General features: G+C 48.1%; 1 pseudogene; it reads right to left on the bottom strand.

Annotated features, from left to right (window-relative positions):
- Nucleotides 1–1,485: 1,485 nt before the first annotated feature.
- Nucleotides 1,486–24,372, bottom strand: part of LOC119466561 (protein bicaudal D-like) — a 109,010-nt pseudogene continuing 86,123 nt past the window's right edge.

Raw genomic sequence — 24,372 nt, 5'->3', positions numbered from 1 at the left:
AGTTCTGCACTCTGACATTTAAGTGCTCCCTGTTATCCATGTTTGAAAATACTGCACAGCCAGAACTGCCTCCTTGACATGACACATTCGTTTCACACCATAAACTAGAATGCCTGAAAAAAAAAAAAAAAAAAAACTCACCACCCATAAGCCATAGCCCTTCCCTATATTTCCTGCATTTGTCAAATATACACCCCTTTAAGTACCAACCCACCACGCATTTCACAAGTTTTTTTGACACGAAGCAGACACATATGATACAGCCTATTCACAGCAACAGCAGTGGGCGGTGTAACATGCCAAAAAGTGTCCAAGTTGCTTAGCCGGCTGCCAGCCAGTTGACACAATGTCGAAAAAGCCCGAACTCAGTTTCGAGAGAAATGTTGGCCCTGTGGACGTTTCGCTGCTTGTGGCAATATCCGGATGCAACAGCAAAAACACTGTTCTCAGCTGCTCACGAGTGAAAATAGCTGCTTAAAACGTGGCGTTAAATTCAGCTTCACTGGTTAAAATGAAAGCCCACCTGCTTCAAAGCGGCCCGCAACGCTTTGATTTCTGCACAGTATAAACTGTAGAGGACTGGCTCAATGACAAGATTAAAGGTACCGGGCAAGGGTGCTTCCTCTTTCCAGAGTGAAACCGGTCACGCATCTTGAAGGGACTTATCATGACCGCTGGCTGGACGAGGGTAAGAAGAAAATCTATTTTTTGCTTGCACTCTTCAACCAGGCCGACGGAAGGGCACGAAAGAGTACCAACAGGCTGTCCTGCCCTGCTCTCTGCGCTCACATGCGAATGCTGATGTGAACGTCAATTTTAATCGTAGTTCATTTTCATCAACCTATGACACGCATCTTCGGATGACAGGGGGAGCACCAAGCTTCACCAGACACACTGGTACAGCCTCTCGGAAGTTGTGAATTTCCTTTCGTCGTCACAAGCGCTCTTGATTAGTCACCGTTAACGACCACACTCGGGACAGAAGATGCCGCCATTGTCCCGATGGAAATGTAGTCGGCGGCCATGCTGCACCTCCTCGGAGTGCCCTACAGTGGCCACGTCTGCTGCTTCTGTTACGGTATAAATTCATTTCAGTTGCCCATTGCCTTGATGGTGGCTGGTGATTACGGCAGACTTCTGCAGTTTGCGTCATGTTCCTGCAAGACATCTCCAGAAGAGCAGCACCAGCTGCCATGGTAAAGAAAACCATACGTACAGGTATTCCCTTTCATGTCTTCATAACAGCCGGTCACAGCCACGGCCAGTCGTCAGCAAGACGTGTCTGGAAGAAGCAGAAGTGTTCACAGCAGCTGATCGATAGCCATGGCGCCAGCTGTCGTCAAAATGTGTCTGGAAGCAAAGGGTCGTTCAGCCGTGCTGTGATTCATCAATGCAGTATTCATGGCGCAGCCTCATGCCTGACCAATCACTGCGTCGACCCTGCAGCTTGAACTCGCCTGTCGGCCGTGCTGCAGCTTCTTGCATTCAGTAGTCCCTACGCTGGTGACCTGCCACCATAACCGAAGAATGGCAACGAAGAGTGGTGGGGACTGCCTCTTTGCTGTTTGCTGCTGCTGTGCCGAACCGCTCTGCGCGAGGGGCCTCGCGTGGCTTTCCCGTGTGCCTTCTCGCATGTTCGATCGCTCCGGTCCATCTCCATGTCTTCAAGCCTCTGCGTCAACGCCAGTTTTCTGGTGGATCGCCATGCGAGCAGCGAGTTGAGGGTCTGTTGCGCTCGTCCTCAGCAGCTGCAAGCTGCCTCTGGAGGTCGTCGAGCTGAGCCACATATTCTTCACACCGTGCCGCAAACATGGCGCGCAACGAAGCGAATTCGCGGCGTCCTCTTTGAGACTTGAGCTCGTGCCGGAGCTTCGTCATGGTCTCGCTGACAACTGCCTTCTCAGTTTCGTACTTGGACTTGAGGTTGGTGAGGCCACCTCGGCGGTTCCGCTTGTTTGGCCTTGAGCACGGCACGGAGGTTCCAATTTTGTTCCCGCTTCGACAGGAGCGACTTGAGCTTGATGACCTGCTCCTGGAGTTCTTCTTCCTCCTCGGCAGTGCCGGCCATACCGTCGCCGATTGGGGCGCGCGACTGCGTCCATCTCCATGGTTGTTCCCCGGCGACACGTAGTGCCGCACTTGTCACGAAGTGTCTCGCTGAGCGTTGCACACTGCGATGGGTCGACAGCGTTCTCCGCGGATCAGAGCCTGACGAAAGAGTTCGTTTTTCAGCTTTTCGATCGGAGAGCTGTCGGATGGTGGCTTCTCTGAAGAGGAGTGTCCTCGGTGGCCACTGCACAAAAATGAAATGGCACAGCAGGTGCCAATCTTGTCATTTTCATACTTTTGACAGCTAAACTTAGAGACAGCATAATACAGAAACAGCTATGCTCAGTTTCTCTTCCTTTCCAAGGCAAAGAAATAGCAAAAAGCAATGTGTAATTCGATAATTCACTGAGTCAAAATTACAAGAATACATAGCACAGGCAAAGAAAGGCTAAATCTACAAAAACAAAAAGAAAGAAAATGTGGTTGATCCCTCTTATATAGGAATCGGTATAGAACACGAAAGGTGAAACGTGTCTTCACAGAAGTAGTGTAATGTTTATTGCACATTGATATATAATGTCTATTGGTGTTTTGTGGCTAAAGCGCCCTTAGGCGTTGATGCACCCACGCTTACGCCTGGTGGCACGTCTCCTCCATCACGACTACCAACGTCGATGACCATGAGCAACCGTCGTGCATATGGAAGCTGCACTACGCTGCACACGCTAGCACAACGCGAAAGACGAAGCACGTAACTGACACACTAATACAACGCGCAAGACAAAGCACGTAACTGAATCGTCACCGAGTCAAATCAGCGCGTACAGCGCGTCGTAATTGCAGCCTCCGCGATCAACTTCAGAAACATTTTCAGAGCTAATTGCGGAGGCCACGCTCCGCTGTGCTGAGTACGGTGAACGCCACCTAGGTGGCGTTGGTAGTGCTTCTTGATGCCAGCGTCCCTTCGAATGCTGGCATCGAGGCGTCGTAGTGCTGAGACCACCGAAGCGTTCACTGTCGGTGCGCGTTAGTGTCATAATGCAGTACTTCTCTTTTCTGCTCGTAGGCGGCGGCACCCCCCCCGAGCAAGAGCGCGGGTACACGGAGGAGTGTTAGATATATAAGGCGCGTCTGTGTAGCTCTCTGCAAATGCGTTTGTGGCGCAATGGGTTAAACGCTCGGCCGATCTATCGTCGCGGACCGAGAGGTCGTGGGTTCGATTCCAAATTTTGCATGTTTGTGGAACTTTTTCTTCTGGTTTGCTTTCTTTGTATTATGTTCTGTGACGTATTTCCGTGACGGAAATACGTCAGTGAAGTCTTGGTGGACCCCGGCATAAAACACTTTCGTGTTAAAAATGTGGTTGATCCCTCTTATATAGGAATCGGTATAGAACACGAAAGTGAAACGTGTCTTCACAGAAGTAGTGTAATGTTTATTGCACATTGATATATAATGTCTATTGGTGTTTTGTGGCTAAAGCGCCCTTAGGCGTTGATGCACCCACGCTGACGCCTGGTGGCACGTCTCCTCCATCACGACTACCAACGTCGATGACCATGAGCAACCGTCGTGCATATGGAAGCTGCACTACGCTGCACACGCTAGCACAACGCGAAAGACGAGCACGTAACTGACACACTAATACAACGCGCAAGACAAAGCACGTAACTGAATCGTCACCGAGTCAAATCAGCGCGTACAGCGCGTCGTAATTGCAGCCTCCGCGATCAACTTCAGAAACATTTTCAGAGCTAATTGCGGAGGCCACGCTCCGCTGTGCTGAGTACGGTGAACGCCACCTAGGTGGCGTTGGTAGTGCTTCTTGATGCCAGCGTCCTTCGAATGCTGGCATCGAGGCGTCGTAGTATAGTGCCTAGAATATACTTACTAGTGTGCCGACCGCGGGCTTTCCGGTGGCACGGAGAATGATGCCTTCCAACGGCGGCCACCAGACGGCGATAGCCGTACGGACCGTGCTATGCCGAGCGGCGTCTCTAGCCAACGCGCGCGTGTGCGACAGACGCCAATGGGCTGCCCCAGCCCGTTTCGCTTTGCGGAACGTTGGTTGAGGTGCAAAGTGTAATCGAAAGAATATGATTTCGTTTCACTTACAAACGATCGTACGCACAGTTATCATTATAACGCTACACGCTACCGGGTGTTCCTGCGAAAAATACCAATAAATAAATACGTGGTTTCCGAAGAAGTGTAACTTTTTTTCCACAGTAAACTATTATATGCGAGACAGGTCCACAAATGCTAAATTCACACCAAGTTGTATCTAATTACCATAAATTAAATTAATTACCATAAATGACGGTAATAAACAGGGCACATTTTCATGGGCGAAACACCGTCGACTAATTTTGAACGAGCGCTCAATGTAGCAATTATTAAAGTGTTTCTCACAAGCGACAGCCGCCAGAGTTAGCCTTCTATCTGCCCTCTTATATTCTTCTCCCACTCGGCAAAACGTTCTGGCCAGCCAGCAGGCGCGCTGAATAATGAGACTTGCTCGTTGTTTGAGCGGTATCCAGTTGTACAATATGGGACAAAACGGTGTGCTGTCTTTACGCCTCGTTTTCTGCGACATCTCGGTTCCGTCCGTGAACAGACACAAGTGCGAACCACGCGCTCAGAAAAGAAACCCAGCAATGACATGCGGAGGCACCACATGCTACTTGCTCGAAAGCTACAACGCGCCGCAAACCGACTGCGCTTACGAACGCGCATCCAAAGTGCATCCGAAGCGCAAGCGACGCGCGATGCGCCGCTCGGTTAGCACGGTCCCCAAACAGTGTCGCCGTCTGGTGGCCTCCGGCGGAAGGCATCACCGGCGGTGCCAGCGTCTCCCATTAGAAACGCCCGGCGGTCGGCACACTAGTAAGTATATTCTAGGCACTATAGTCGTAGTGCTGAGACCACCGAAGCGTTCACTGTCGGTGCGCGTTAGTGTCATAATGCAGTACTTCTCTTTTCTGCTCGTAGGCGGCGGCACCGCCCCGAGCAAGAGCGCGGGTACACGGAGGAGTGTTAGATATATAAGGCGCGTCTGTGTAGCTCTCCGCAAATGCGTTTGTGGCGCAATGGGTTAAACGCTCGGCGGTCTATCGTCGCGGACCGAGAGGTCGTGGGTTCGATTTCCAAATTTTGCATGTTTGTGGAACTTTTTCTTCTGGTTTCTTTCTTTGTATTATGTTCGTGTACATTGTAAGCTGACGTATTTCCGTGACGGAAATACGTCACTGAAGTCTTGGTGGACCCCGGCATAAAACACTTTCGTGTTAAAAACGGGCTTCTACCATGGCGACTCAATCTTCCTTGCAGTGACCTGCCGTGAGTGCTCTTCCACCTGGAGCCAAAGGTCGCGTAGTTCCATTACCTTTCACAGAACCGTTTATGGTGCTAGTGATCGGGCTGGGAAAAAGCCATGTAGCCACTCAGTGGATGACTATGGGCCGCTAATTTTGTAAATTTGGGCATTCGAATAATTTATCTCCAAATTACAGACACTACATTCTGCCATAGATACATTGAGTTGTTAATAACAAATGTCTGAAGAATAATGCACATTTTTTCTAATACATATCGAAAACGTGATGACGGGCAGCATAGAATGGCAACACTTAAAAAAGAAGCAATGACGGACTGTTCGTTTCAAACAGATTTCATGGCCCATGAGCCCATTGCAAGTTAACCACAGTCCCGTCCACAGGGCAGTCGCCTTCTGCAGGCATTCTGTGGGAGAACCCGGAAGCTGTAGCTCCTGTTGGCAGATCTGCACTGCCTGCGGCTCTCTTAGCGTATTGGATCACATCTGTTTGCCACTCAGAAATCAATGTTTGAGGACACCTGGTTCTTTGTAACCTGGTCACAGTGGAATTCGGGACGGCACTGCATTTGCCAACAGGATCTTCCGTTTAATTTGAACTCTGTGATCAGGTACTGTAAAATGAGTGAGCAGGCGACTGCCCTGGACCTTGGCTGCCCCTAGCATCGCCTTATGGCAATATGTTCAGCAGCCACGCATCCTCTAAGAGTTTCTTCAGAGAGCAGCTCAGCAGCTCATAACATAAAAATTTCCATATCTTCCGAGCTAGATTTGCTGAATGGCACACAACAATGCTTAGGCATTATATATGCTCCCTAACTCATTTAATGGTACATCTGACTGGTCACTTTCAAGCACATTAAGCGCTCTCTGGAGGCAGTTTATATTCAGCTGGTTGAAATCGAACGCTCTATAACACATTCACCTGGTTCTATAGCAGAGCGCTTCGAGGTATTTTCAGCTTTAAGCCAGGATCGGATTTTGATCGCATGGCTCCTCCAATTGCTCTGGGAGCAACTGAATGTCAAGTTTTGGGTATGCCTTCCCTGGTTCTAATGTTAAGAGGACTCTGCATGGTTGCAAACCGTGTCGTAGCATGGTAGGAACCAGTCACACATAAGATAAGTAACCTACATCATTGAGGTTCACAGGAGCTGACTTGGCCTCTTTCCCACATGATCAAGTGAGGGCTGTGTCATTATTATCCAGCAATCCGCCACATGGAATGGCAGATGACACAGCAGTGAATCGAAAGAAGGTTTCACTCACCGACCCAGCTGTTTTAAATGCCCCAGGCAACTTCCCTCTACGCATTGCTTACTTAAACACAAATCAATCATGGGGAAATGTAAGGAAAACCCAAGACGGTTGTGTGGACCAACTTTACACTCTATGCTGCTTATATGAATACAAAGAACACATTCTACTGTATTTACTCGTGCAACGCCCTTGTGTAAAGCCCGCACCTTAACCCTTTGCGGTCCGAAACTTTTACCCACTTTCCGGCTGTTCTGGTCCAAAACTATTTTGCCAGTTTGTGGCGCCGCTAGGAAAACCACCAACTGTGGAAGAAAAACTCACAGGATATTTATTTTTTCTCTTTCATTCTGCAGGCAACTCCTCTACCGATATTTGAGCAGCTTGTGATTCGAAGCATTCTCCTGGGTGCAGGCCAGGGTTGTTACTGCAGGTTTTGCAGAAAAACAGTTTCCCTCCTGTCTCCGTTTGTTTTTCAATCGCTACAAGCGCCACAGTCCTTGCTGCTTTGGCCTGAGAGCATGTAGATGAAATGGCTCCTCCCATCTAGCCTTTCCTCGCACTCCGTCCGCGCAGATGGGCCTCGCTTTTTGGCTCTAGCCCTCACGTCACCCACCAGCTGTAGGATGAGGTTGCGGCGGTACTGCAGGTGTCGCTGTTCTTTCTCACCATGATTCTGCAGCTGTGTGCGCCTCAAAATAAAGCTATTGACAATGGAAACCCCTAGAAGCTTTCACTAAATGCACCACCGTAAAACGCACGCGAACGTGCTGTTCCGCACGCAAGTGAGAACGCTCTGGTATCCAGAAGCCGTGCTGAACATTGTGCTGCACCCTAGTGCAAAGAGAAGTAAACTTCAACAAACAGAGATGGCGCATCGTGTATACAAAGAATGCGCACGAATCGCAGTGAGAAAAACCGCAACATTTAATCCCCGAGCCCCCTTGTCGGGCAGTGCGCGACAGCGGACCACTACGGCCGTGTTGCGTTGTAGAGCCCGACATCGTACCACAAAGGGTTAACTTTGGAGTTTAAAAATTTGGAAGAAAGGTGCGCTCATACTTTCGTGCTGGTTAATTACCGCAAGCCTCTACAAGATGCCACTAGCCCGTGTCCGAAAAATAGGTCGCCGGCTTAAATGTGCTCATAGACTGCCGCCAGTGGTTGCATTCACTTGTTTAGCAGTCCGAGTGCAGTTCAAAGCATCCGTGAGTAGCCATAAAGCCTGACTCATGTAAGGCCTACACCCGGTAAAAATAAGGAAAAAACTTGCAGGCCTTACACGAGCAAATGTAGTAGTACATCCTTTAGCAGACAACTGCGGGCCTTATAGTACAAGCACATACAGTACATCGTTTAGCAGACAACCTCACCCGGAGTTTCTCCTTCCTCAGCAGGCCGAGAACCTTTTGCATGATCTAGAACAACACGGCTCGGAGTCTCGCCGTTCACAGTGCAGACGTGGTGATACAGTTGCGCTAGATCTTCAGAAACTGCCAGAAGCTCCTCCTGGGTGCAAAGGGAGGGGTACACACATTGGACACATGCCTTCTCGCCAAATATAACTCCAAGAGCAGCACTACAGCAAAATTTTATGCGAACCACATGATGCTTCATTGTACTCCTACGGTGCACTCCATAACCGGCAATGATATGCAGTCAACCTTCGTTAATTCAAACTTGCTAGGACCAATGGAACTGATCAATTTATCCAGCGAGTTGAGCTAAAGTATGCAGAAAAACCACAACCAAACATACCGCTTCTTTGTTTGGCATTGTCATACCTGCCAGCCTGTTATCATTAACGCATTCACTACGGTACCACTTTTTGAAATCTCGATTCCGCTGCGTGATGACCCACGAGTGGATCGCTTGTCATATTCTCCTGGTGCGTTGTGAGCCACCTGCAAGTCACCAGGGAGTTGTGCTCCTTTGAAACATCTTCAAGCTACCTTAATTTGACGTGCCACAGCACGTCAAATCTGAAGCAAGAACTTTTCCACTCCTTTCATTTCTAGCACAGACTTCACTTGCGCTCTGTAGAAACGCCCTGCACAAGTAGCACAGGAGTGTGTGGGTGACCGACCCATCACCCACACTGCAGTGAACGTGTTTAAAATTTGTACCGCGGACGCAAAACTGGAAAGAGGGGAGGTTGGACGGCATCAGCAATGAAGAGCTCGCGACAAGTGATTTAGAGGATATTAAGTGGCATGATTTCAGCATGCTCAAGTCGTGACATCAGAAACTAATAAAAGAAGCTTTCTTTAAAAACTCATGCTTCTAATAAATATTGTGTCCGTCTGTAACAACCTTTTCGATAGACGGTGTACTTCATTTAAATCAAGCCTTTCTTGTAATGAAAAAAACTAACCTGTGCAGCACCAAGCCTGTTGCGTGTTTCATCGGTGAACTCGCTGACGACACTCAAGTCCTCCTTGATTTCTGCCATGATTTGTTCATAGTCGTGAACCTGCACAAGAGACAGACCACAAGGCATGCCTCATTCAGTCAGAAAGTCCAATAACATATTCCCATCACATCAGGACAAGCAGGGCCCGAATTCATGAAGCTGTATGCTGAAAAAAAAAATGTTTGCCATCCACCCAACAGTAGCACAAAGCCAAAATGTGAGCCCGCACAGCTTTCTCAGAAAAAAAGCTTCACAGCTGAAGAAAAATTTGCAGTGGTGCGGTATCGAACCCGGGACCAATGCCATTCCAGAACATTCATTCTCATTTGAGTTAACCAGGGGCGGTGTCGGCGAGCGATCACTTTCGGGGATACGATCACTTTCATGAGATTTGGCACGACTCAGCCTATGTGTGCGTTGGTGATTACACCAATGCGTCCGTGGCCTGAGTTTTCATGGCACTGTGCTAATCTCACTGTCAGCTGTAAACCATGAAGTGTCCGGCGCCGAGCCCATGTGAAAGTGATTAAATCTCTGAAAGTGAGTACTTGAGAACACTGTCCCAGGAGGCTACAAGATTACGGTGCAAAGCCGAATTAACTTGACAGCTCGAAGCATAAGAACACTGAATATGGCAAATTAGTTCTGCGTAAATCTGCAAAGTGGGGGAAATTTCATAAAGGGAAAAAGTGTCATCCACTCGACAGTAGCATGAAGCCAAACAGGAAGCCTGTCCTGGTCAGGGGACCGGGCGCATTGGTCCTGGGTTTGACCCCTGGATCCGCATGAATTGTTGAATATCAAAGCCTTCTTTCTGAGAAACTCCTGTCCGAGTGAGAGGGAAGGAAAAAAAATCAGGGAGGCTAACTAGACTATGCCCAGTGTGCTACCCTTCACGTGGGGAGGGGAATGGCAGAGTGAAACAGAGAAGGGAAGCTAAGAGTTTAGGATGGAACAGACGCATTCGTTGAGACGAAGCGGAGCGCATCTATGGTCGGGCAATAAAGTGTGCCACCTACAAATACTGCGGAAGAGCTCATGCGTCTTTCTGGGCTGATGAGCGTTGAGGCCAGGCTCCCAGGACCATATGCTTAGCTACAAGGCAAACCAATGTGGGTTTTCTTTGTAGGTTTGTGCTACTGACAAATTTTCTTTCGTGAAATTTCCTCCACCTTGCAGATTTCCACAGATTTGGTGCGCCAGAACTGTTAGTATGCCAGAGTAGTTCGTACAAGCACCAACCAGCCAACCCCTGCTCAGTATTGTCCTTTTAAAGGGAAGCTGGTGAGGCTTCCGACAAAAGATAGAATACTGTATTTGGAAGAACATGCTAGTAGATGACAGGTAGAGTTTCCTTTAGCAAGTGACCGAGCTTGCGCAAGCATCATATCAGAAGAAAATGTGGATAGAGCAGTTAATGTGGTAAAGCATTCGCAAAATATTTATTGCAATGAGGCATATTAAGAATATAAAGGGGTCACTGTCACGGAACTTCGTACGTGTTCCTCAATTATGCCCGCGCAATCCCCGATCACAATACAAGTGCCGAGACGTCTAATAACTGTACTGGCAGCCATTCAGAGCTCTCTGACGTTGCTATCATAAATTGCGGTCTTCCTCACTATTAGGCAGTCAGTGGAAAGCAGGCCCCTAGGATTTCCGAAGGGTGTGAGAACTCCCCAATACAGCTTCATTGTCTGATTTGCGAGTTGCTCGAATTTCGATACATCTGCAAAATTTTTTTTTGTCTGGCACTGCGGCAGACAACACGTGCCTCTTGATTTATTCCCGACAACACAGGTAGGTAATGCACCTATACCTGTTATTGCACCCACCACGAAATTGCACTTCTGTGCTGAAATTGAGCAAGAGGAAGCCAGTGGTATAGCTTGGTTAAGTGGAAGCACACCTAATTTGGTTTACCATGCCTAATTTTCCCAATTATGCAACATACGTTAAGTTAAAATATTAGCGTCATTAATGTGTATCAGCCCTGCACTCATTAGCGGCACGAATCAACAGCGTCGGAATGCCACGAGTTGATGACTAACCTTGTTCTTCAGGTTGGCAATCTCATCACGGAGCTTGCCACTCATGACCGTGTCTGCTTCGCCGTCAGCATTATCAGCCATGCCATCCAGCTCGGCTTGAAGCTGGGCAATCTGGTGGAGGGCCTTACGGTAGCGCTGTTCGTGCTTGTCGAGGAGTTTCTGCAACTTGGTCACATCGTCCATGTCCTAGAAAGGCAACGAAGGTGGCAAGCAATGCTTATAAAAACATGACATGCCACAGATAGATTTCTGGGCACTTTGCCCAAGCAGACATAAAACCCACCTAACAACACTGGCAACATTTTGAAATCTGTGATATCATGCTGATGTGGCAGGGCCGAGATTTATACATGAAATTTGTAACCAGCCCTCAGCTGTAACCCGTATTGATTTTCATACTTCAGAATGCCCTTGATTGTTCACTCACCAGTTTTGGATGGTAAAAGAGACACAAAGAGAAATGACAATTTGTTCTCAACTGCAAAAAGTTAATTTATTGCATCCAAACTGCAGTGAACCAGGCATGAGTCATTGCCACTACCAGAGGCCTCATTATCATTATAAACAGCTCAGAGCATCTCATCTTCAATGCCGCCCATAGCATTTGAGATAACCGCATATCCTTAATGTCTCACAGACAGTGGAAGCCTAGAGAACTTAGACGGGAAAAAGGCTACTACAGTAGCATGTGGATTGGATTTAAAAAATGTTAATGCCAATGACAATAGCTTTTCACTACTGCAGTTTTGGTTTATTGCTTGAATATAATATTCACTAAACATTTAGCACATTTCACAGGAATTATAAAGTGCAAATTATAATTAAATAAATACAGTATTCAACTCTTTCTATCAAAATAATAGAGTTTTGAAAGGATATTTTACCACTCTGAAATGATTTTGTCTTCCTCTTTAGGGTCCCTTTAGTACCAACTGCAACGAAATTTCATTTTGGCTAAATTGATTATACCATATTTACTCGACTATAAGGTGAGGGGCATCAGTTGGGGAACCTAAGAAAAAAAAAACTAAGTATGCACACTAACATAAGGCAATACAGAGTAGTCGACACATTATTCATACTCAGCAGGGATTCCTCGAAATACTGACACCACCAAAATGCAAAATAGCGACCATGAAATAAGACAGATGGGAGCTTCAACTCGCGGAGTGCTGGTTATATGTGGATTTTAAGTTTGACTTCTTTGGAGCCCGAATTTTGCCTTATAGTGTGGCTTCACGGCATAGCGGCACGCGCTATCATAAGGCTACACTGTAAGGAAAAATTGGCGCTGCGGTGAAGCCACACCTCAAGGCATAATGTGCATATAAGGCGGGGGTGGCTTCGGGCCTAAGGATTCTGGGGGAAAAAACCTCGCCTTGTATTCGAATAAATAAGATAAACTAGTAGTATATACTAATGAAGCAATCTTGGCAAATCTGCAGGGTGGTGCACCTAATGGTTAATAGATATGACACAAGTCTCAGCACAGGATCTTCCAAGATTGTTCAGCGCACCGGGAGCAGCCATAGATGGCACCAAATCTTGGAGGATATGCCAAGAAGCTGCGCATTCCAAGTCATGCATCGCTTTCGGCACGTAATGGTGGTGTTTTTTCCTCAGTTTTGGCATAAAGAACACCTACGTTTTGCGAGTCTTTCGTGCACATTCACTTGTATTACAAATGTAACATTTTGCACGGACACTGATTTACATCTGCCTTATCTGAAATTAGGCATTTTAATGCCCCCAAAAATTTCGTCGCAGCCAACTTTGAGGACCCAAAGGAGTGATGACATGCAGAAATATTGAACAATACCTTAATCACACGATTCCTTCCTTTTCAACGCTTGCCCTCTGGCCCTCAACGTCAAATTCTGTTCTGCAATACGATGTCCGTTATATATGTGATTTGAACTCACATTCTCAGCGCCATCGGTGCCCACTTCCTCGCCATGCAAAGCAATGAGGGCCCGGATTGGTCCGACCAGCCTTGCCAGTACAAGCCTCTGGTCTCCACCGGGTATTGAGCGCAGCTTCTCCAGCTGCTGTTGGGCATCCTCCAGGCATCCCGACAAGTGGCCTTTCTCCGTCTCGAGCTGCATCGAGCAAACAACATGCACAGCTCGTACCTTTGCTCTCAAGGCAAGTTTTCAGACACAGAACATTTGTAATAAGTTCAAAGTGTTCACAAAAGTGCAGTCAAAGGACTGTTGAGTTCCTCACGAAAATTTATGGGGAGTCCATGGGGAGGTCTATCGAGATGCACCACTAGCACATGCCATCTACTAGCAAAAGGCTGAGTGTAACATACTGCTGCGTGATGTGTCTGTTCTACCTCATTTTCTTATCTCCGCTGGCCGCACAGTGTTATCTTTTAATGTTGCAAAATACGTGTTGTCACCTTACCTGCGCATACTGGTGTGCCTATTGTGTTTATGAGCCTGCTGTTACCGTCTGCATGCGTCTTCAAGACACTTTCAGCAGCCTCGCAAGCATTCACTGAACTACATGCAGGTTACCAGGAAATTTCTGCATCGTGCATAAATAGCAGCCTGCCAAAAGACAGTTAGGCTCAGATTTCACTAACGCTGATTGTGTGCTCGCCTCTTTCGTTGTGACTTCAGTGTTGCTTTGCTTTCAGCGCTCAAGTTCCCCTAATATAGCGTTTCAATTCTTTATTCATTCCTTTTGGCAGTGTTTCTGCATCTTCTCCATCACCACACCCTGACAGCTTGGTGACAGTGGTCTGAGCACGGCTGCACATCACACAGAATCCAGGCCAAAAAAGACACTGCTGATCCATTCCTGTAACTTTTGACTGTCCTCAACTGAACCAGATAGTAGTACAGTAAAGCCTAGTTAATTCGATTTCATAGGACCGAATGAAATGTCCGAATTAACCGAATGTTGAATTATCGAGGGTATCCAGAAAACAATAAGCAAATGCTTACTACGTCTACACACTTTTATTTAGTGAATGAATGAGTAAATCCTGTTGCTATCTTGCACAAAAGCAGAGAGGAAGCTGAAATTCTTATCTCACGACTCATTGGCTCTTGCAGCGGCACTCGCCTTCATTTGCGACAGGTTTTGCATTACCTCATACACATTCCGATTGTCAACAGATCGTCCGTCCATTGCGATGCTCTTTCATCCTCGACAGCTTTGCACCGAGTCAAAACAAAACAACTGTTTGGCGCAACTGCTGCGGAGAAAACTGCGGCCGCTGTCGACGCGATTATGAACGGCGACATTGCGGTGCTGAGGGCACGCGGCCGACGCACGCACCGAGTCAGAACAAAACTATTGTTCGCTGCAGCCACTGTGGACAAAACCACGGTCACTATAGATGCAAACATGGATGGAGACTACGCAGGTTTTTAAGCACGCGGCCAACGCGCATACCGAGTCGAAATTAAACTACTGTTTGGCACAACCGCTGTGAAAGAAACGGCGGCTGCTGTCGATGCGATCATGGATGGCAACTACAGTAAAACCTCGATAATTCGAAGGTCGCCGGAGCGCGAAAATTCTTCGAATTAAGCGGATTTTCGAATTAACCGAAATGAATAATAAAAAAAAGAAAACAAGCAAGGAAACTTGCCGCAAAAAGAAATCACCTTTATTTTCCATGTCCGAGAAAAATTACTCAAAGTAATTACCGATGCGGGATTACTTGGCGCGCTGGTTCGCCGCCCTTAGTGCCATGCTCTCCAGCTGGCTCAAAAAACGTAGCATACATATATCACCCGCACTGCACTCAACCAAGTTGCGGACGATGTTCACGGAATTGATAACTGCCGCGAAAGCGGGCGTGGTGGTGCTTGACTCCAAAAATTTAGACTTGCTGGATATTCCGGACTTCAAAAATGCACCATCAGGGTTCCCCTTGAGTTCATGCACTTTCGCACCCAATTTTTCGGACGAATTGAGACCCCAAAGTTCGATTTTGCGGACTAAATCGCTCTTTCCGAGCCGCGCTACCCAATCTTGGAGGCCGCCATGTTGGATTTTGCACTGGCTTGAATTCCAGTGGCTCGCTGTATAGCCTCCGAGATTGGAACGCGCAATGCTCTCGTCTCGGAGGCCATGCCATCGTTGTAACCATTTATTGTGGGATCTTTTTTATTGCGACAGCAATTATATGGACACTTCAAGCGGATTTTTGCCGCCTTGAGGATCCATACAAAGTCCAAGGGCGATAAAATCATCACCACCGCGCGCCCGCCGTATGTGCGAGTGACAGCGCGCGGGGGGCACGCGCTTTCATGGAGAGCGAACGCACGGCGGAGCGTAAACGCGACTTCCTCCCTCGTGCAAAAGGCCGTGGGGGTATGGGAGAGGGGGGGGGCACTTCTACTCTTCCAACAACTCCGTACTTAGCGCCGGGGCGGTTTCTCACGCAGCGTATCTTGAAAGCGATCTCCAGACGGCTCTGACCTTTCGTATGGGCTGTGCTCTCGCCGCTCACTTTCCGTTGCAGCGATAGACCGCACGAACCTTCGCTCGCTGCGGGCTGCGGCGGCCGCGCTCGCTCGTGCGCGCTGACACCACGTGTATTAATTCAGTGAGTTTTTTTTTTTCTCTCAAGTTTCGGTTGCCATTTTGAACGTGGCGTGTACACCGAGCAGGTGTCTCGGAGACCCATGTCTCAGTGATCGGCGCTATCTCCTGTACCTTCGCGAGAGCTAAGCGGTGCGAAGCTCGTTTCTTGGATCTCCATGGCGAACTCCGTTGGCGGAGATCGCCAACGCGGTGGCGTTCATGTCGACTGTACACGGAGACGACGTGATTGCTGCGCAAATCCAAGCAACTCGATCCTCTCCAAGCGTAGTATGAGGCAGGGCATTATTAAAGATTTTTTTTTAAGCCGCACTAATGATTTTTTTTTTGGCCGAACGAGTTTTCCGGACTATTTTTTAGTCCCCACGAGCTCGGAAAATCGGTTGGCGACTTTACAGAGCGCCCTAACCTAACCACCGCACGTTGCCACCACCCGGAAACTTCGAATTATCCGAATAGAGCCGCACGGGCCATTCAAATTATCCGGTAGAATTTGTATTGAGAATGACGGGACCGCTCAAATTCTTCGAATTAACCGAAATTTCAAATTAACCGAGTTCGAATTATCGAGGTTTTACTGTACGCAATTACGAAAGCCCGCGGCCAATGCGGTGTTATGCGCGGCAACGCATGAATAAAGGCTTTAAAGGCACAAATAGGCCCGAAGCGTTCGGGCGTTGCTGTCATTCACGTACGATTTCCGCTGATGACTATGGCGATGCGGACTCCGCAGCTTCATTTCGGTTGCACGCTAGTGCCGCTTTTGTTCTTTTGCGTCGCAAATTTGTGGCGCTCCTCACTCGCCGAGCTCCGAAAGTTGACCGAATTAACCGATGTGCGGCCAAATACGTCCGAATTAATGAGAGTTTGATTGCATTAAATAATGCATACGCCGGCCAGGACCAGAGGACGAGTCCGAATTATCCGATTTTCCAAATTAACGAGGGTCAAATTAACGGGGTTTTATTGTACTAGCACTTTCATTTCAGGTGTACAATGCAACGGTCAGTGACAAGTCCACAAAGCAGCAGAAGGTTCTCCCACAAGAGCACATTGCGCCTGATGTATGTGCATCTTTGCTAGAAAACAAATTACCTTACAGGCTCAGATAAGGAATACTACTAAGTAGGGTTGGGCAAATCGTGAATTTGAGGTTCGAAGCGAATAGTGATTTGGTCAAATAATTTCGAATGAAATAGTTTGAATAGCATATATCACATATTACAGTAAAACCTAGTTAATTCGAATTTCACGGGACTGAAATAAAATGTCCAAATTAACCAAATGCCGAATTATCAGGGTATCCAGAAAACAATAAGCAAATGCTTACGTCAGCACGATTTTATTAGTGTAATGGATGAGCAAATCCTTTTGCTATTTTGCACAAAAGCAGTGCGGAAGCTGCAATTCTTGTCATCTCGTGACTGACTGGCTCTCGCAGCGGCAATCGAGGCCTCGCGACTTACTTCGCAGCACGGCCGTGGTGCGCGCGCAATCATTTGCAACACGTTTCGCACTACCGTGCGCACATCCCGATTATTTTTTTGCCAGTAAGCTGACCGCCAACAGATCACACGTCCATCGCGATGTAGCCGGTGCTCTTCGCACCGAGTCAAACCGAAACAACTGTTTGTCGCAACCGCGGCCGCTATCAACGCGGTTATGAACGGCGACTTTGCGGTGCTTAACCCTTTGAAGGTTTTTGCCGTATCTGTACGGCGGCGGTTTTCTGTCCCGCAAGGTCTTTGCCGTACGGGTACGGTTTCGATCCTCCGTTTGAAATTTCGCGCCATAATGACGATGCATGCTTACCGGGAGGTGCTGCCACCTTTTAGGACTTACAAGAAGCGTTTGACATTTGTGCTACCTTCTTGCGGAGATAAACAGAACTGATTTCTAGTTTCAGCGTGTGCGTCGCGCAGACCGCGGCAACACCCCTTTCGCGGTTTCGATTTCGCCGCGTGATCGCAACGGAGGCGGGCGAAACGTTTGAAGGGGCAGCGGAAGTTGATTTCTACCTTTATTGGCGCTGCTCTTAGCTTGTTTATCACCGTCGCTCACGAGGTATTCTCCCTCTCTGCGGCAACGCGCTTTCGATTCCGCCGCGTGATCGCAACGGAGGCGCGCGAAACGCGAGTTTTCTCTCCGTCGGCACTGTCTTGCAGTGGCGCTGAAGTTGATTTCTATCTTGATTGGCGCTGTCTTAGCTTGTTTATCAGCGCCTCTCACGAGGTATCCTCGCTCTCTGCGTCAACGCGCTTACGCGGTTTCGGTTGCGCCGCGTGATCGCAACGGAGGCGCGCCAGACGCGAGTTTTCTCTCTGTCGGCACTCTCTTGCAGGGGCGGCGGAAGTTGATTTCTATCTTGATTGGCGCTCTTAGCTTGTTTATCAGCGCCGATCACGAGGTATTCTCGTTTTCTGCGGCAACGCGCTTACGCGGTTTCGGTTCCGCCGAATGATCGCAACGGAGGCGCGCGAAACGTGAGTTTTCTCTTTGTCGGCACTCTCTTGCAGATGCGGCGGAAGCTGATTTCTACCTTGATTGGCGCTACCTTGATTTGCGCGATAAGGCGCTGTGCGTAGAACCGTGTTTCAAGGAATACGCCACTGAAATATTATGGAACATTTGGAGTTCTGAGTGATGCCGACATCAAAATACTGTTTCTAATTTTTTTTCACTATTTATTCCCGACTTTATACATTTTGTACATTCAATATCCACAATAAACTAATTTGACCATCTGGGAAAGTTTTTTTCAAAATAATGCGACCTTCAAAGGGTTAAGGCACACGGCCGACGCACGCATTGAGTCAGAACGAAACTACTGTTCGCTGTAACAACTGCAGACGAAATCGCGGTCGCCATCTATGCCATCATAGACGGCCACTACGCCGCTTTTTAGGCACGCGGCCGACGTGCGTATTCAGTCAAAATGATACTACTTTTTGCCACAACTGCGGCAGCTATCGACCCAATCATGGATGGCGACTATGAAATCCCATGGCCAACGCATTGTTATGTGCGGCGGTAACGCAATAAAGGCACAAATAGGCACGAAGCGTTCCGTCGTTGCTGTCATTCACATACAATTTCTGCTGATGACTATGGCGATGCAGACTCCACCGCTTCGTTTCGGTTGCATGCTATGCCGTTTTTGCTCTTTTGCATCGCACATTTCCGGCTCTTTTAATTCAAAAATGTATAGCCTTCGAGATTTATGGTTGATGTATGGCAGCCATGACGTAAAGCATAGCCTCCTAGATGTGTACCAGCCGCCCGTGGCTTCTGTCTGCCTATTTGGGAGTGCCGAATAATTCGAAAATATTGAATACCTGAATTCGAATCAAAGCAAATAACGAATATAGAATTATTCAATCGAATATTTGACAATACCGAATATTCGCCCAACCCTACTACTATGCCTTGGTAGTAGACAACACACTGGAGCCAGAAAAACACAAGTGTTGATGGTCTTCGAACCACTCGCTCAACAACTTTCACCAAAATACAATAAAGAAAGGATAACCACATGATATGACTGCTTAGAGGAATCCTCGCAGTACAAATGCATAGATGGAGAACCAGTGCAGTGATGAGTAGACCCAATGAAGAGAGGTGCATGCTGGAACATCCCACTAGGTGACATGTGGAGTTAGCGCTGCTACACAAAGAAGTGCCACAGCCTCCTGTATTTTTACAATGCCTGCCCAGTCGCTATACAATGCATAGAAGCCAGTGGCCCACTGCAGTGCCGCCACATTCCCAGACATTTAGTACCTGTTATCACTAGAGCATAGACCTTTCACCGTGCGCTACTGCTACTCTTTTGCTTCCACTTGACATGTGACAAATGGGAGTTGGCATGACCCTAACCGTGGCTCAAAAATTGCGACCGACTACTGGGAAAGTGACACCCTCTATATGACCACCAGTTTCGGCCCCCATCATTGGGCAGGCATAGAAAAAATACAGGAGGCTGTAGATATGCACATGTCAATAGCACGAGGTGATGGGCTTCACAGAGCGACAGTGGTGCAACTGGCGCCGCCTTCCCGCAGCAGCACAGTGCAAGCAAGTGCATGTCACCATCTTTTGCAGGGTGCCTGCAAGTATTTGTTGTAGTGACAATAACTGCTGCAACAACAGCGCAAGTGCACAAATAATAGGAGATGACCAACGAGCGAGAATAATTGGCTGCTGTATGACAAGCAAACACACACACGTGTGCAACTGCCAAAGGAAGACCACAGACCGATCACAGCCTTCTTATGATGGTGCTTTAAAAGGACACTAAAGAGAACACGAGACCAGTTTTAGACTGATTTGGTATTCTTACAAAACTGTTTTTCGTTAATCTGGGAATACAGTCAGACCTTGTTAATACGTACAAGCTTAATGTTTAATTGCGGTTTAAACGTAGTCCCGAAGATTCCCCCACCCAGCCTCCATTGAATCCTATGTATTGGCTGACCGCTTAAGCCATAGTCGCTCATTGCTCACCAAACAGTTGCAGTATAGACCACTTATAACGTAACCGCTTATAGTGCAGGACCGAATATAGTGCGGTCTTTTCAGACTCCTGTTAATTTTCCCATAGCACTCCAATTAGACACGTATCGCTTACAGTGCAGTTGTGGGAAACGACATACTGGTGACAGTGCGGCTGCCTGAGAGTACGGAAGTCAGCGGAGACGGCGAACGCTCCCCTCAAACAGGCGCCCCAAGGAGTGCTCGAGGAAGAAAGAGAGACGAAGTGGAGGAGAAGGGCACGTGGTGCGAACAAACAGCCAGCCAGTGAGGCTGAAACCAGAATCTTAAGCGCGAGTCATGAAATATCACGGTGCACATAGCGAGTGAGAGCCACGAAACTGCCAACGCCGGCCAACGCTCACTTCACGATAACGGCAGTAAACGAAACTAGAGGGAGCCGGCAGCGCCGGCATGGCGAAGGGCGCACGCGGAGACCGTGGAATGTGAGGGAGGAGGGTGGCAGGGAAGCGGATTTCGCCTCGGCAACTCCGCCGCTTCGGTGGCTTCCCTTGCCCTCCCGCGTAGCTCCCTCACTTTCGACTGTCACCGTGCGTGCCCGCCGCCGCTTCAGCCGGCCCCGGCGCCAGCTCCCCGAAGTTTCGTTTTCTGCCATTATCAGGAAGCGGGCGTTTGCCGGCGCGGGCAGTTTCGTTGGCCGGCCTGAGACAGCACCTCTGCTTCCCTCTGCGCCGTAGCCGCAGCGGGAAAGGTCAACACGTGACTAGAAAGTAGAGGAAGCATAAAGAAAGAAGGGTTCACTGCCATTTTCTACGCGTGGCTACGGTAGCGTGGCTGAGACGTTGGCACATACACGCATGTTCCGGCGCAACGCAGAATCGGTGACCTTGCCATTTGAGAGAGGGTGACATTTCCGCCGCATTTTTTTTTCTTTTTTTTTTGTTCGCGTACGACGGGGTCTCTCCTAAGCTCTTACTCTATGGAGGTGCCAGAGCAATGCCAGTCGGAGGCGCCGCCGCTTGAATTGGTTCGAATTAACGAAATTCGTCTGTAAATTGAATGCAAACGTTCTAGCCGCATGCCTCGACTGTCGCATACGCGTGGTGGCTCGGTGCACATGTTTGCATATGTGCGGGCCTTGAATATTGTTGCTTTGGTTATAGTGCGGTACCGCTTATAGTTCGGATATTCGCGACTCCGGCGACTTATGTTATAAGCGGTCTACACTGTAGTGCGTCCTATTTTTGTTTCTTATCTACACGCACATACACAAAATCAGCAAAATCTCATGTGCGCAGACGTTCGATTCTCGAGTTGCGACGCCCGGACGACAGTCGCCAGCGATAGTGAACTTAAAACATGGCCACCATCACGTATTTCCTGCTCGTACAGCTGTTGCCGATTGCCACGCACAAAAGCATGGCCTTCGAGATTTGCTCCCAGTAATGTGAAGACGCCACTGGTAGAAGGTGCGAATTCGCTCTCGCCGTCGAATTCAAGTAGTAACCGCGCAGAAGCACATTTTATTGCGAAGCGCATTTCTGCTGTCACCTTGGACGTCACTTTGAGGTTCCGTATAAAGTCCAAACATGGTAACATCATTGCCGCACGCCGTACGCTGTATGTGCGAGTGAAAGCTTGCGAGAGAGAAAGGCAGGGCGAAAGCGCACTTCTGTGGCGCGCGAGGCGAGAAAGAGAGGGGTTTCTTCGGCGGGAGCCGCGCAGGCACCGTATCTTGAAAGCGATCTGCGGAGTGAAAAAAGTGCGCACCCGCGCGGGCTTATCTTCAAAGCGATCTGTAGACAAAGTGCAACTAGTGCCGGTAGCTTTGCCTGCGCTGTGCTGTCGACGTCTAGTTTGCATTAAAGCGAGAGACGGCTCGTTACTGCTGCCGCGCCTCCTCACTCCAGCGTTTTGAGAGCAAATTTCCGCGGTCATCGAGTGAGACGTGTTCGTGTTCACCTGTGTGCGCGTTGCACCGTGCTTGTTAATTTAGTTAGTAAGCGAGGCCTCATGGACAAACAGGCTCGCGGCCTTATCAACTTCGAAGACGCTGTCGTCGCAGCAAGGCCGCCAAGGCGGCAAGTGAAGATTACCGATTTTGTGCTGCCTACCCGCAAATAAAGCCTGTCTGAGTACGTGTGTTTGAGAGCATCATGACGCAGTTCTTTTCTGGCCGTTAAGTAGCCACTAAACTGGCATTGGCGGTTAATTCGTACATCGTTTAGTGAGTACCTAAACGTCGTTCCCGGTCGACTACGTATTAAAAAGATTTGACTGTAATAGGTTGCTTTGTAGAAGAGAAAATGAATGTCAAAGTTCTATTTGTTAAATTTAGTGCCGAAACCCCAGCACCGGTAAGTCAGTGTGACGTCATGGATTTCGAAGTATTTTTAACTATTTCAGCCGTCGTGGCTCAGTAAAAGCTTTTTAAACTTGTTAGGCTTCAGTGTTTGGTTGGTGGAACACAAAATAGTTCATTTTTACAGATAAAAAGTTAACTAGGCCTAAGCAGATGCCATCAAAATCTGTGATGTCCCGGCTAGCTGGGAACGTCAAGGCGGCATTGCCACTGTTCTGTTGTTCTTGAGCTTTCTTTCTTCGTTTTTTTTTGGGGGGGGGGAGGGCGGGCTTACAAGCTTCTTCTTACCATAAGAGTGGCTTTCTTGGTGTTGTAGACGAGTAGTTTATTAATACCAGTGTCATACAACCACTTTTGATCGCGACCAAGCCCGATCTGGATCAAAATTCTCGACTGCGATTGGCTCCCTCCCGCGAGGATGCCAATCACGACCGAGAAATTTGATCCGGATCGGGCTTGATCGGGATCAAGTGTGCCTTGCGACACCCATATAACTCAAATAAATTATCCTCTTTATTGTCCCTTTAAAATGTCTTCTGTACTCCCATGATCCAAGAGATATATAACCAGCGTCTCAATGCACGTGCACTTGAGTTTCACTAACCTGTTCAAGCTGCTTCTCAAGCTTCCTGATCTCAGTGAGATGCAGTTCGCTGAAGAGGTCGCCCACCGTAGATGGCCGACAGGTTGTGGACCCTTCTCCTTCTGCTCGCGCAAAATAAAATTTAAAAAAGGAATAAGTTACGATGAAAACAAAATTAACTGCTCACACTGCGTCAATCTAAGCGTGAATCGAGCTGTACGAGCCTACCAACATCTACAAGTGCCAAGCCCTGAAAAAAATAATAAAAGTGTGCACCCTACCAGAACATTAAGCAGGTTTAGGAATAGTATACCTAAGCAGCTTTAAAGCACTGAAAAGCCCAAACACTTTTGTTACACCTTCTGCATTTTTTTGCACTCCCTTGACATTCCTTTTGTACGCCTGGCCAGTAACATCCATTAAATTTGAGGACTGACAATAGGAGGAGAACCAAAGGTAGCATCTCCCGACTTTGGGTCCCCTATTCCTAAGACTTCATAATAGTGGAAACAGAGCTAACACTAAACGACATTAAAGGACCCTTATGTGGGCGTAGATATTTTGAGAGAATAGGCACAACTTACAGTGCACTCTGCACCGATCATGTACGCCAAGTTAACCCCTTACCTCAAAGCGATCATATATGATACACACAGAAAAACTTCTTCAAGGAGCAAAATAAATGAAAATCACACGATTTTATCCAGAATCTATGTCATGTCTAGAATAAAATACACAGCAGCTGTAACTCTGAAAATAACTTACGCCATTTTCTTTTAAAGATTTGTATGCTGGAAGCTTGACACACAATACTGACACGTACACATGTTTATCTTTCACTGGTGGCCGCTTTCAACATTGGCTGACAAATGTTAAACGTTATCGCTCGGCGCAGGACGCGCCTGCATTGGAAGCTTCTCGGACGTTATCGATGCTTCTATCCGTCGTCTGTGGTCACCGACGCCCATGTAATCTGATTGTATGAGCGACGCGAATTGTCTAGAACTTTCTGGAAGACACGCGGGCATCAGGGATTAATCTGGAACCTTCGATGACTCAGGTATAAAAGCCGACGCGTTTCGCCGCTGATCAGATTTTGGACGATCGCCGACTGTGTTCGCCGCTATCGTTGTGCTTTGAGTGTACCTTGCTTTTGTGGGCACAGGTTCGCCCAATAAACAACCAGTTTCGTCGTACACAGTTTTACGACTGTTTTCTTCAGCGTCACTACTACGTGACATCTGGTGGAGGTGCTAGTGCGTTCAT

This window comes from Dermacentor silvarum, chromosome 10, assembly GCF_013339745.2.
Source record: "Dermacentor silvarum isolate Dsil-2018 chromosome 10, BIME_Dsil_1.4, whole genome shotgun sequence".
NCBI classification, from domain to species: Eukaryota; Metazoa; Arthropoda; class Arachnida; order Ixodida; family Ixodidae; genus Dermacentor; species Dermacentor silvarum.
This window is presented reverse-complemented; position numbering and strand designations above follow the sequence as displayed.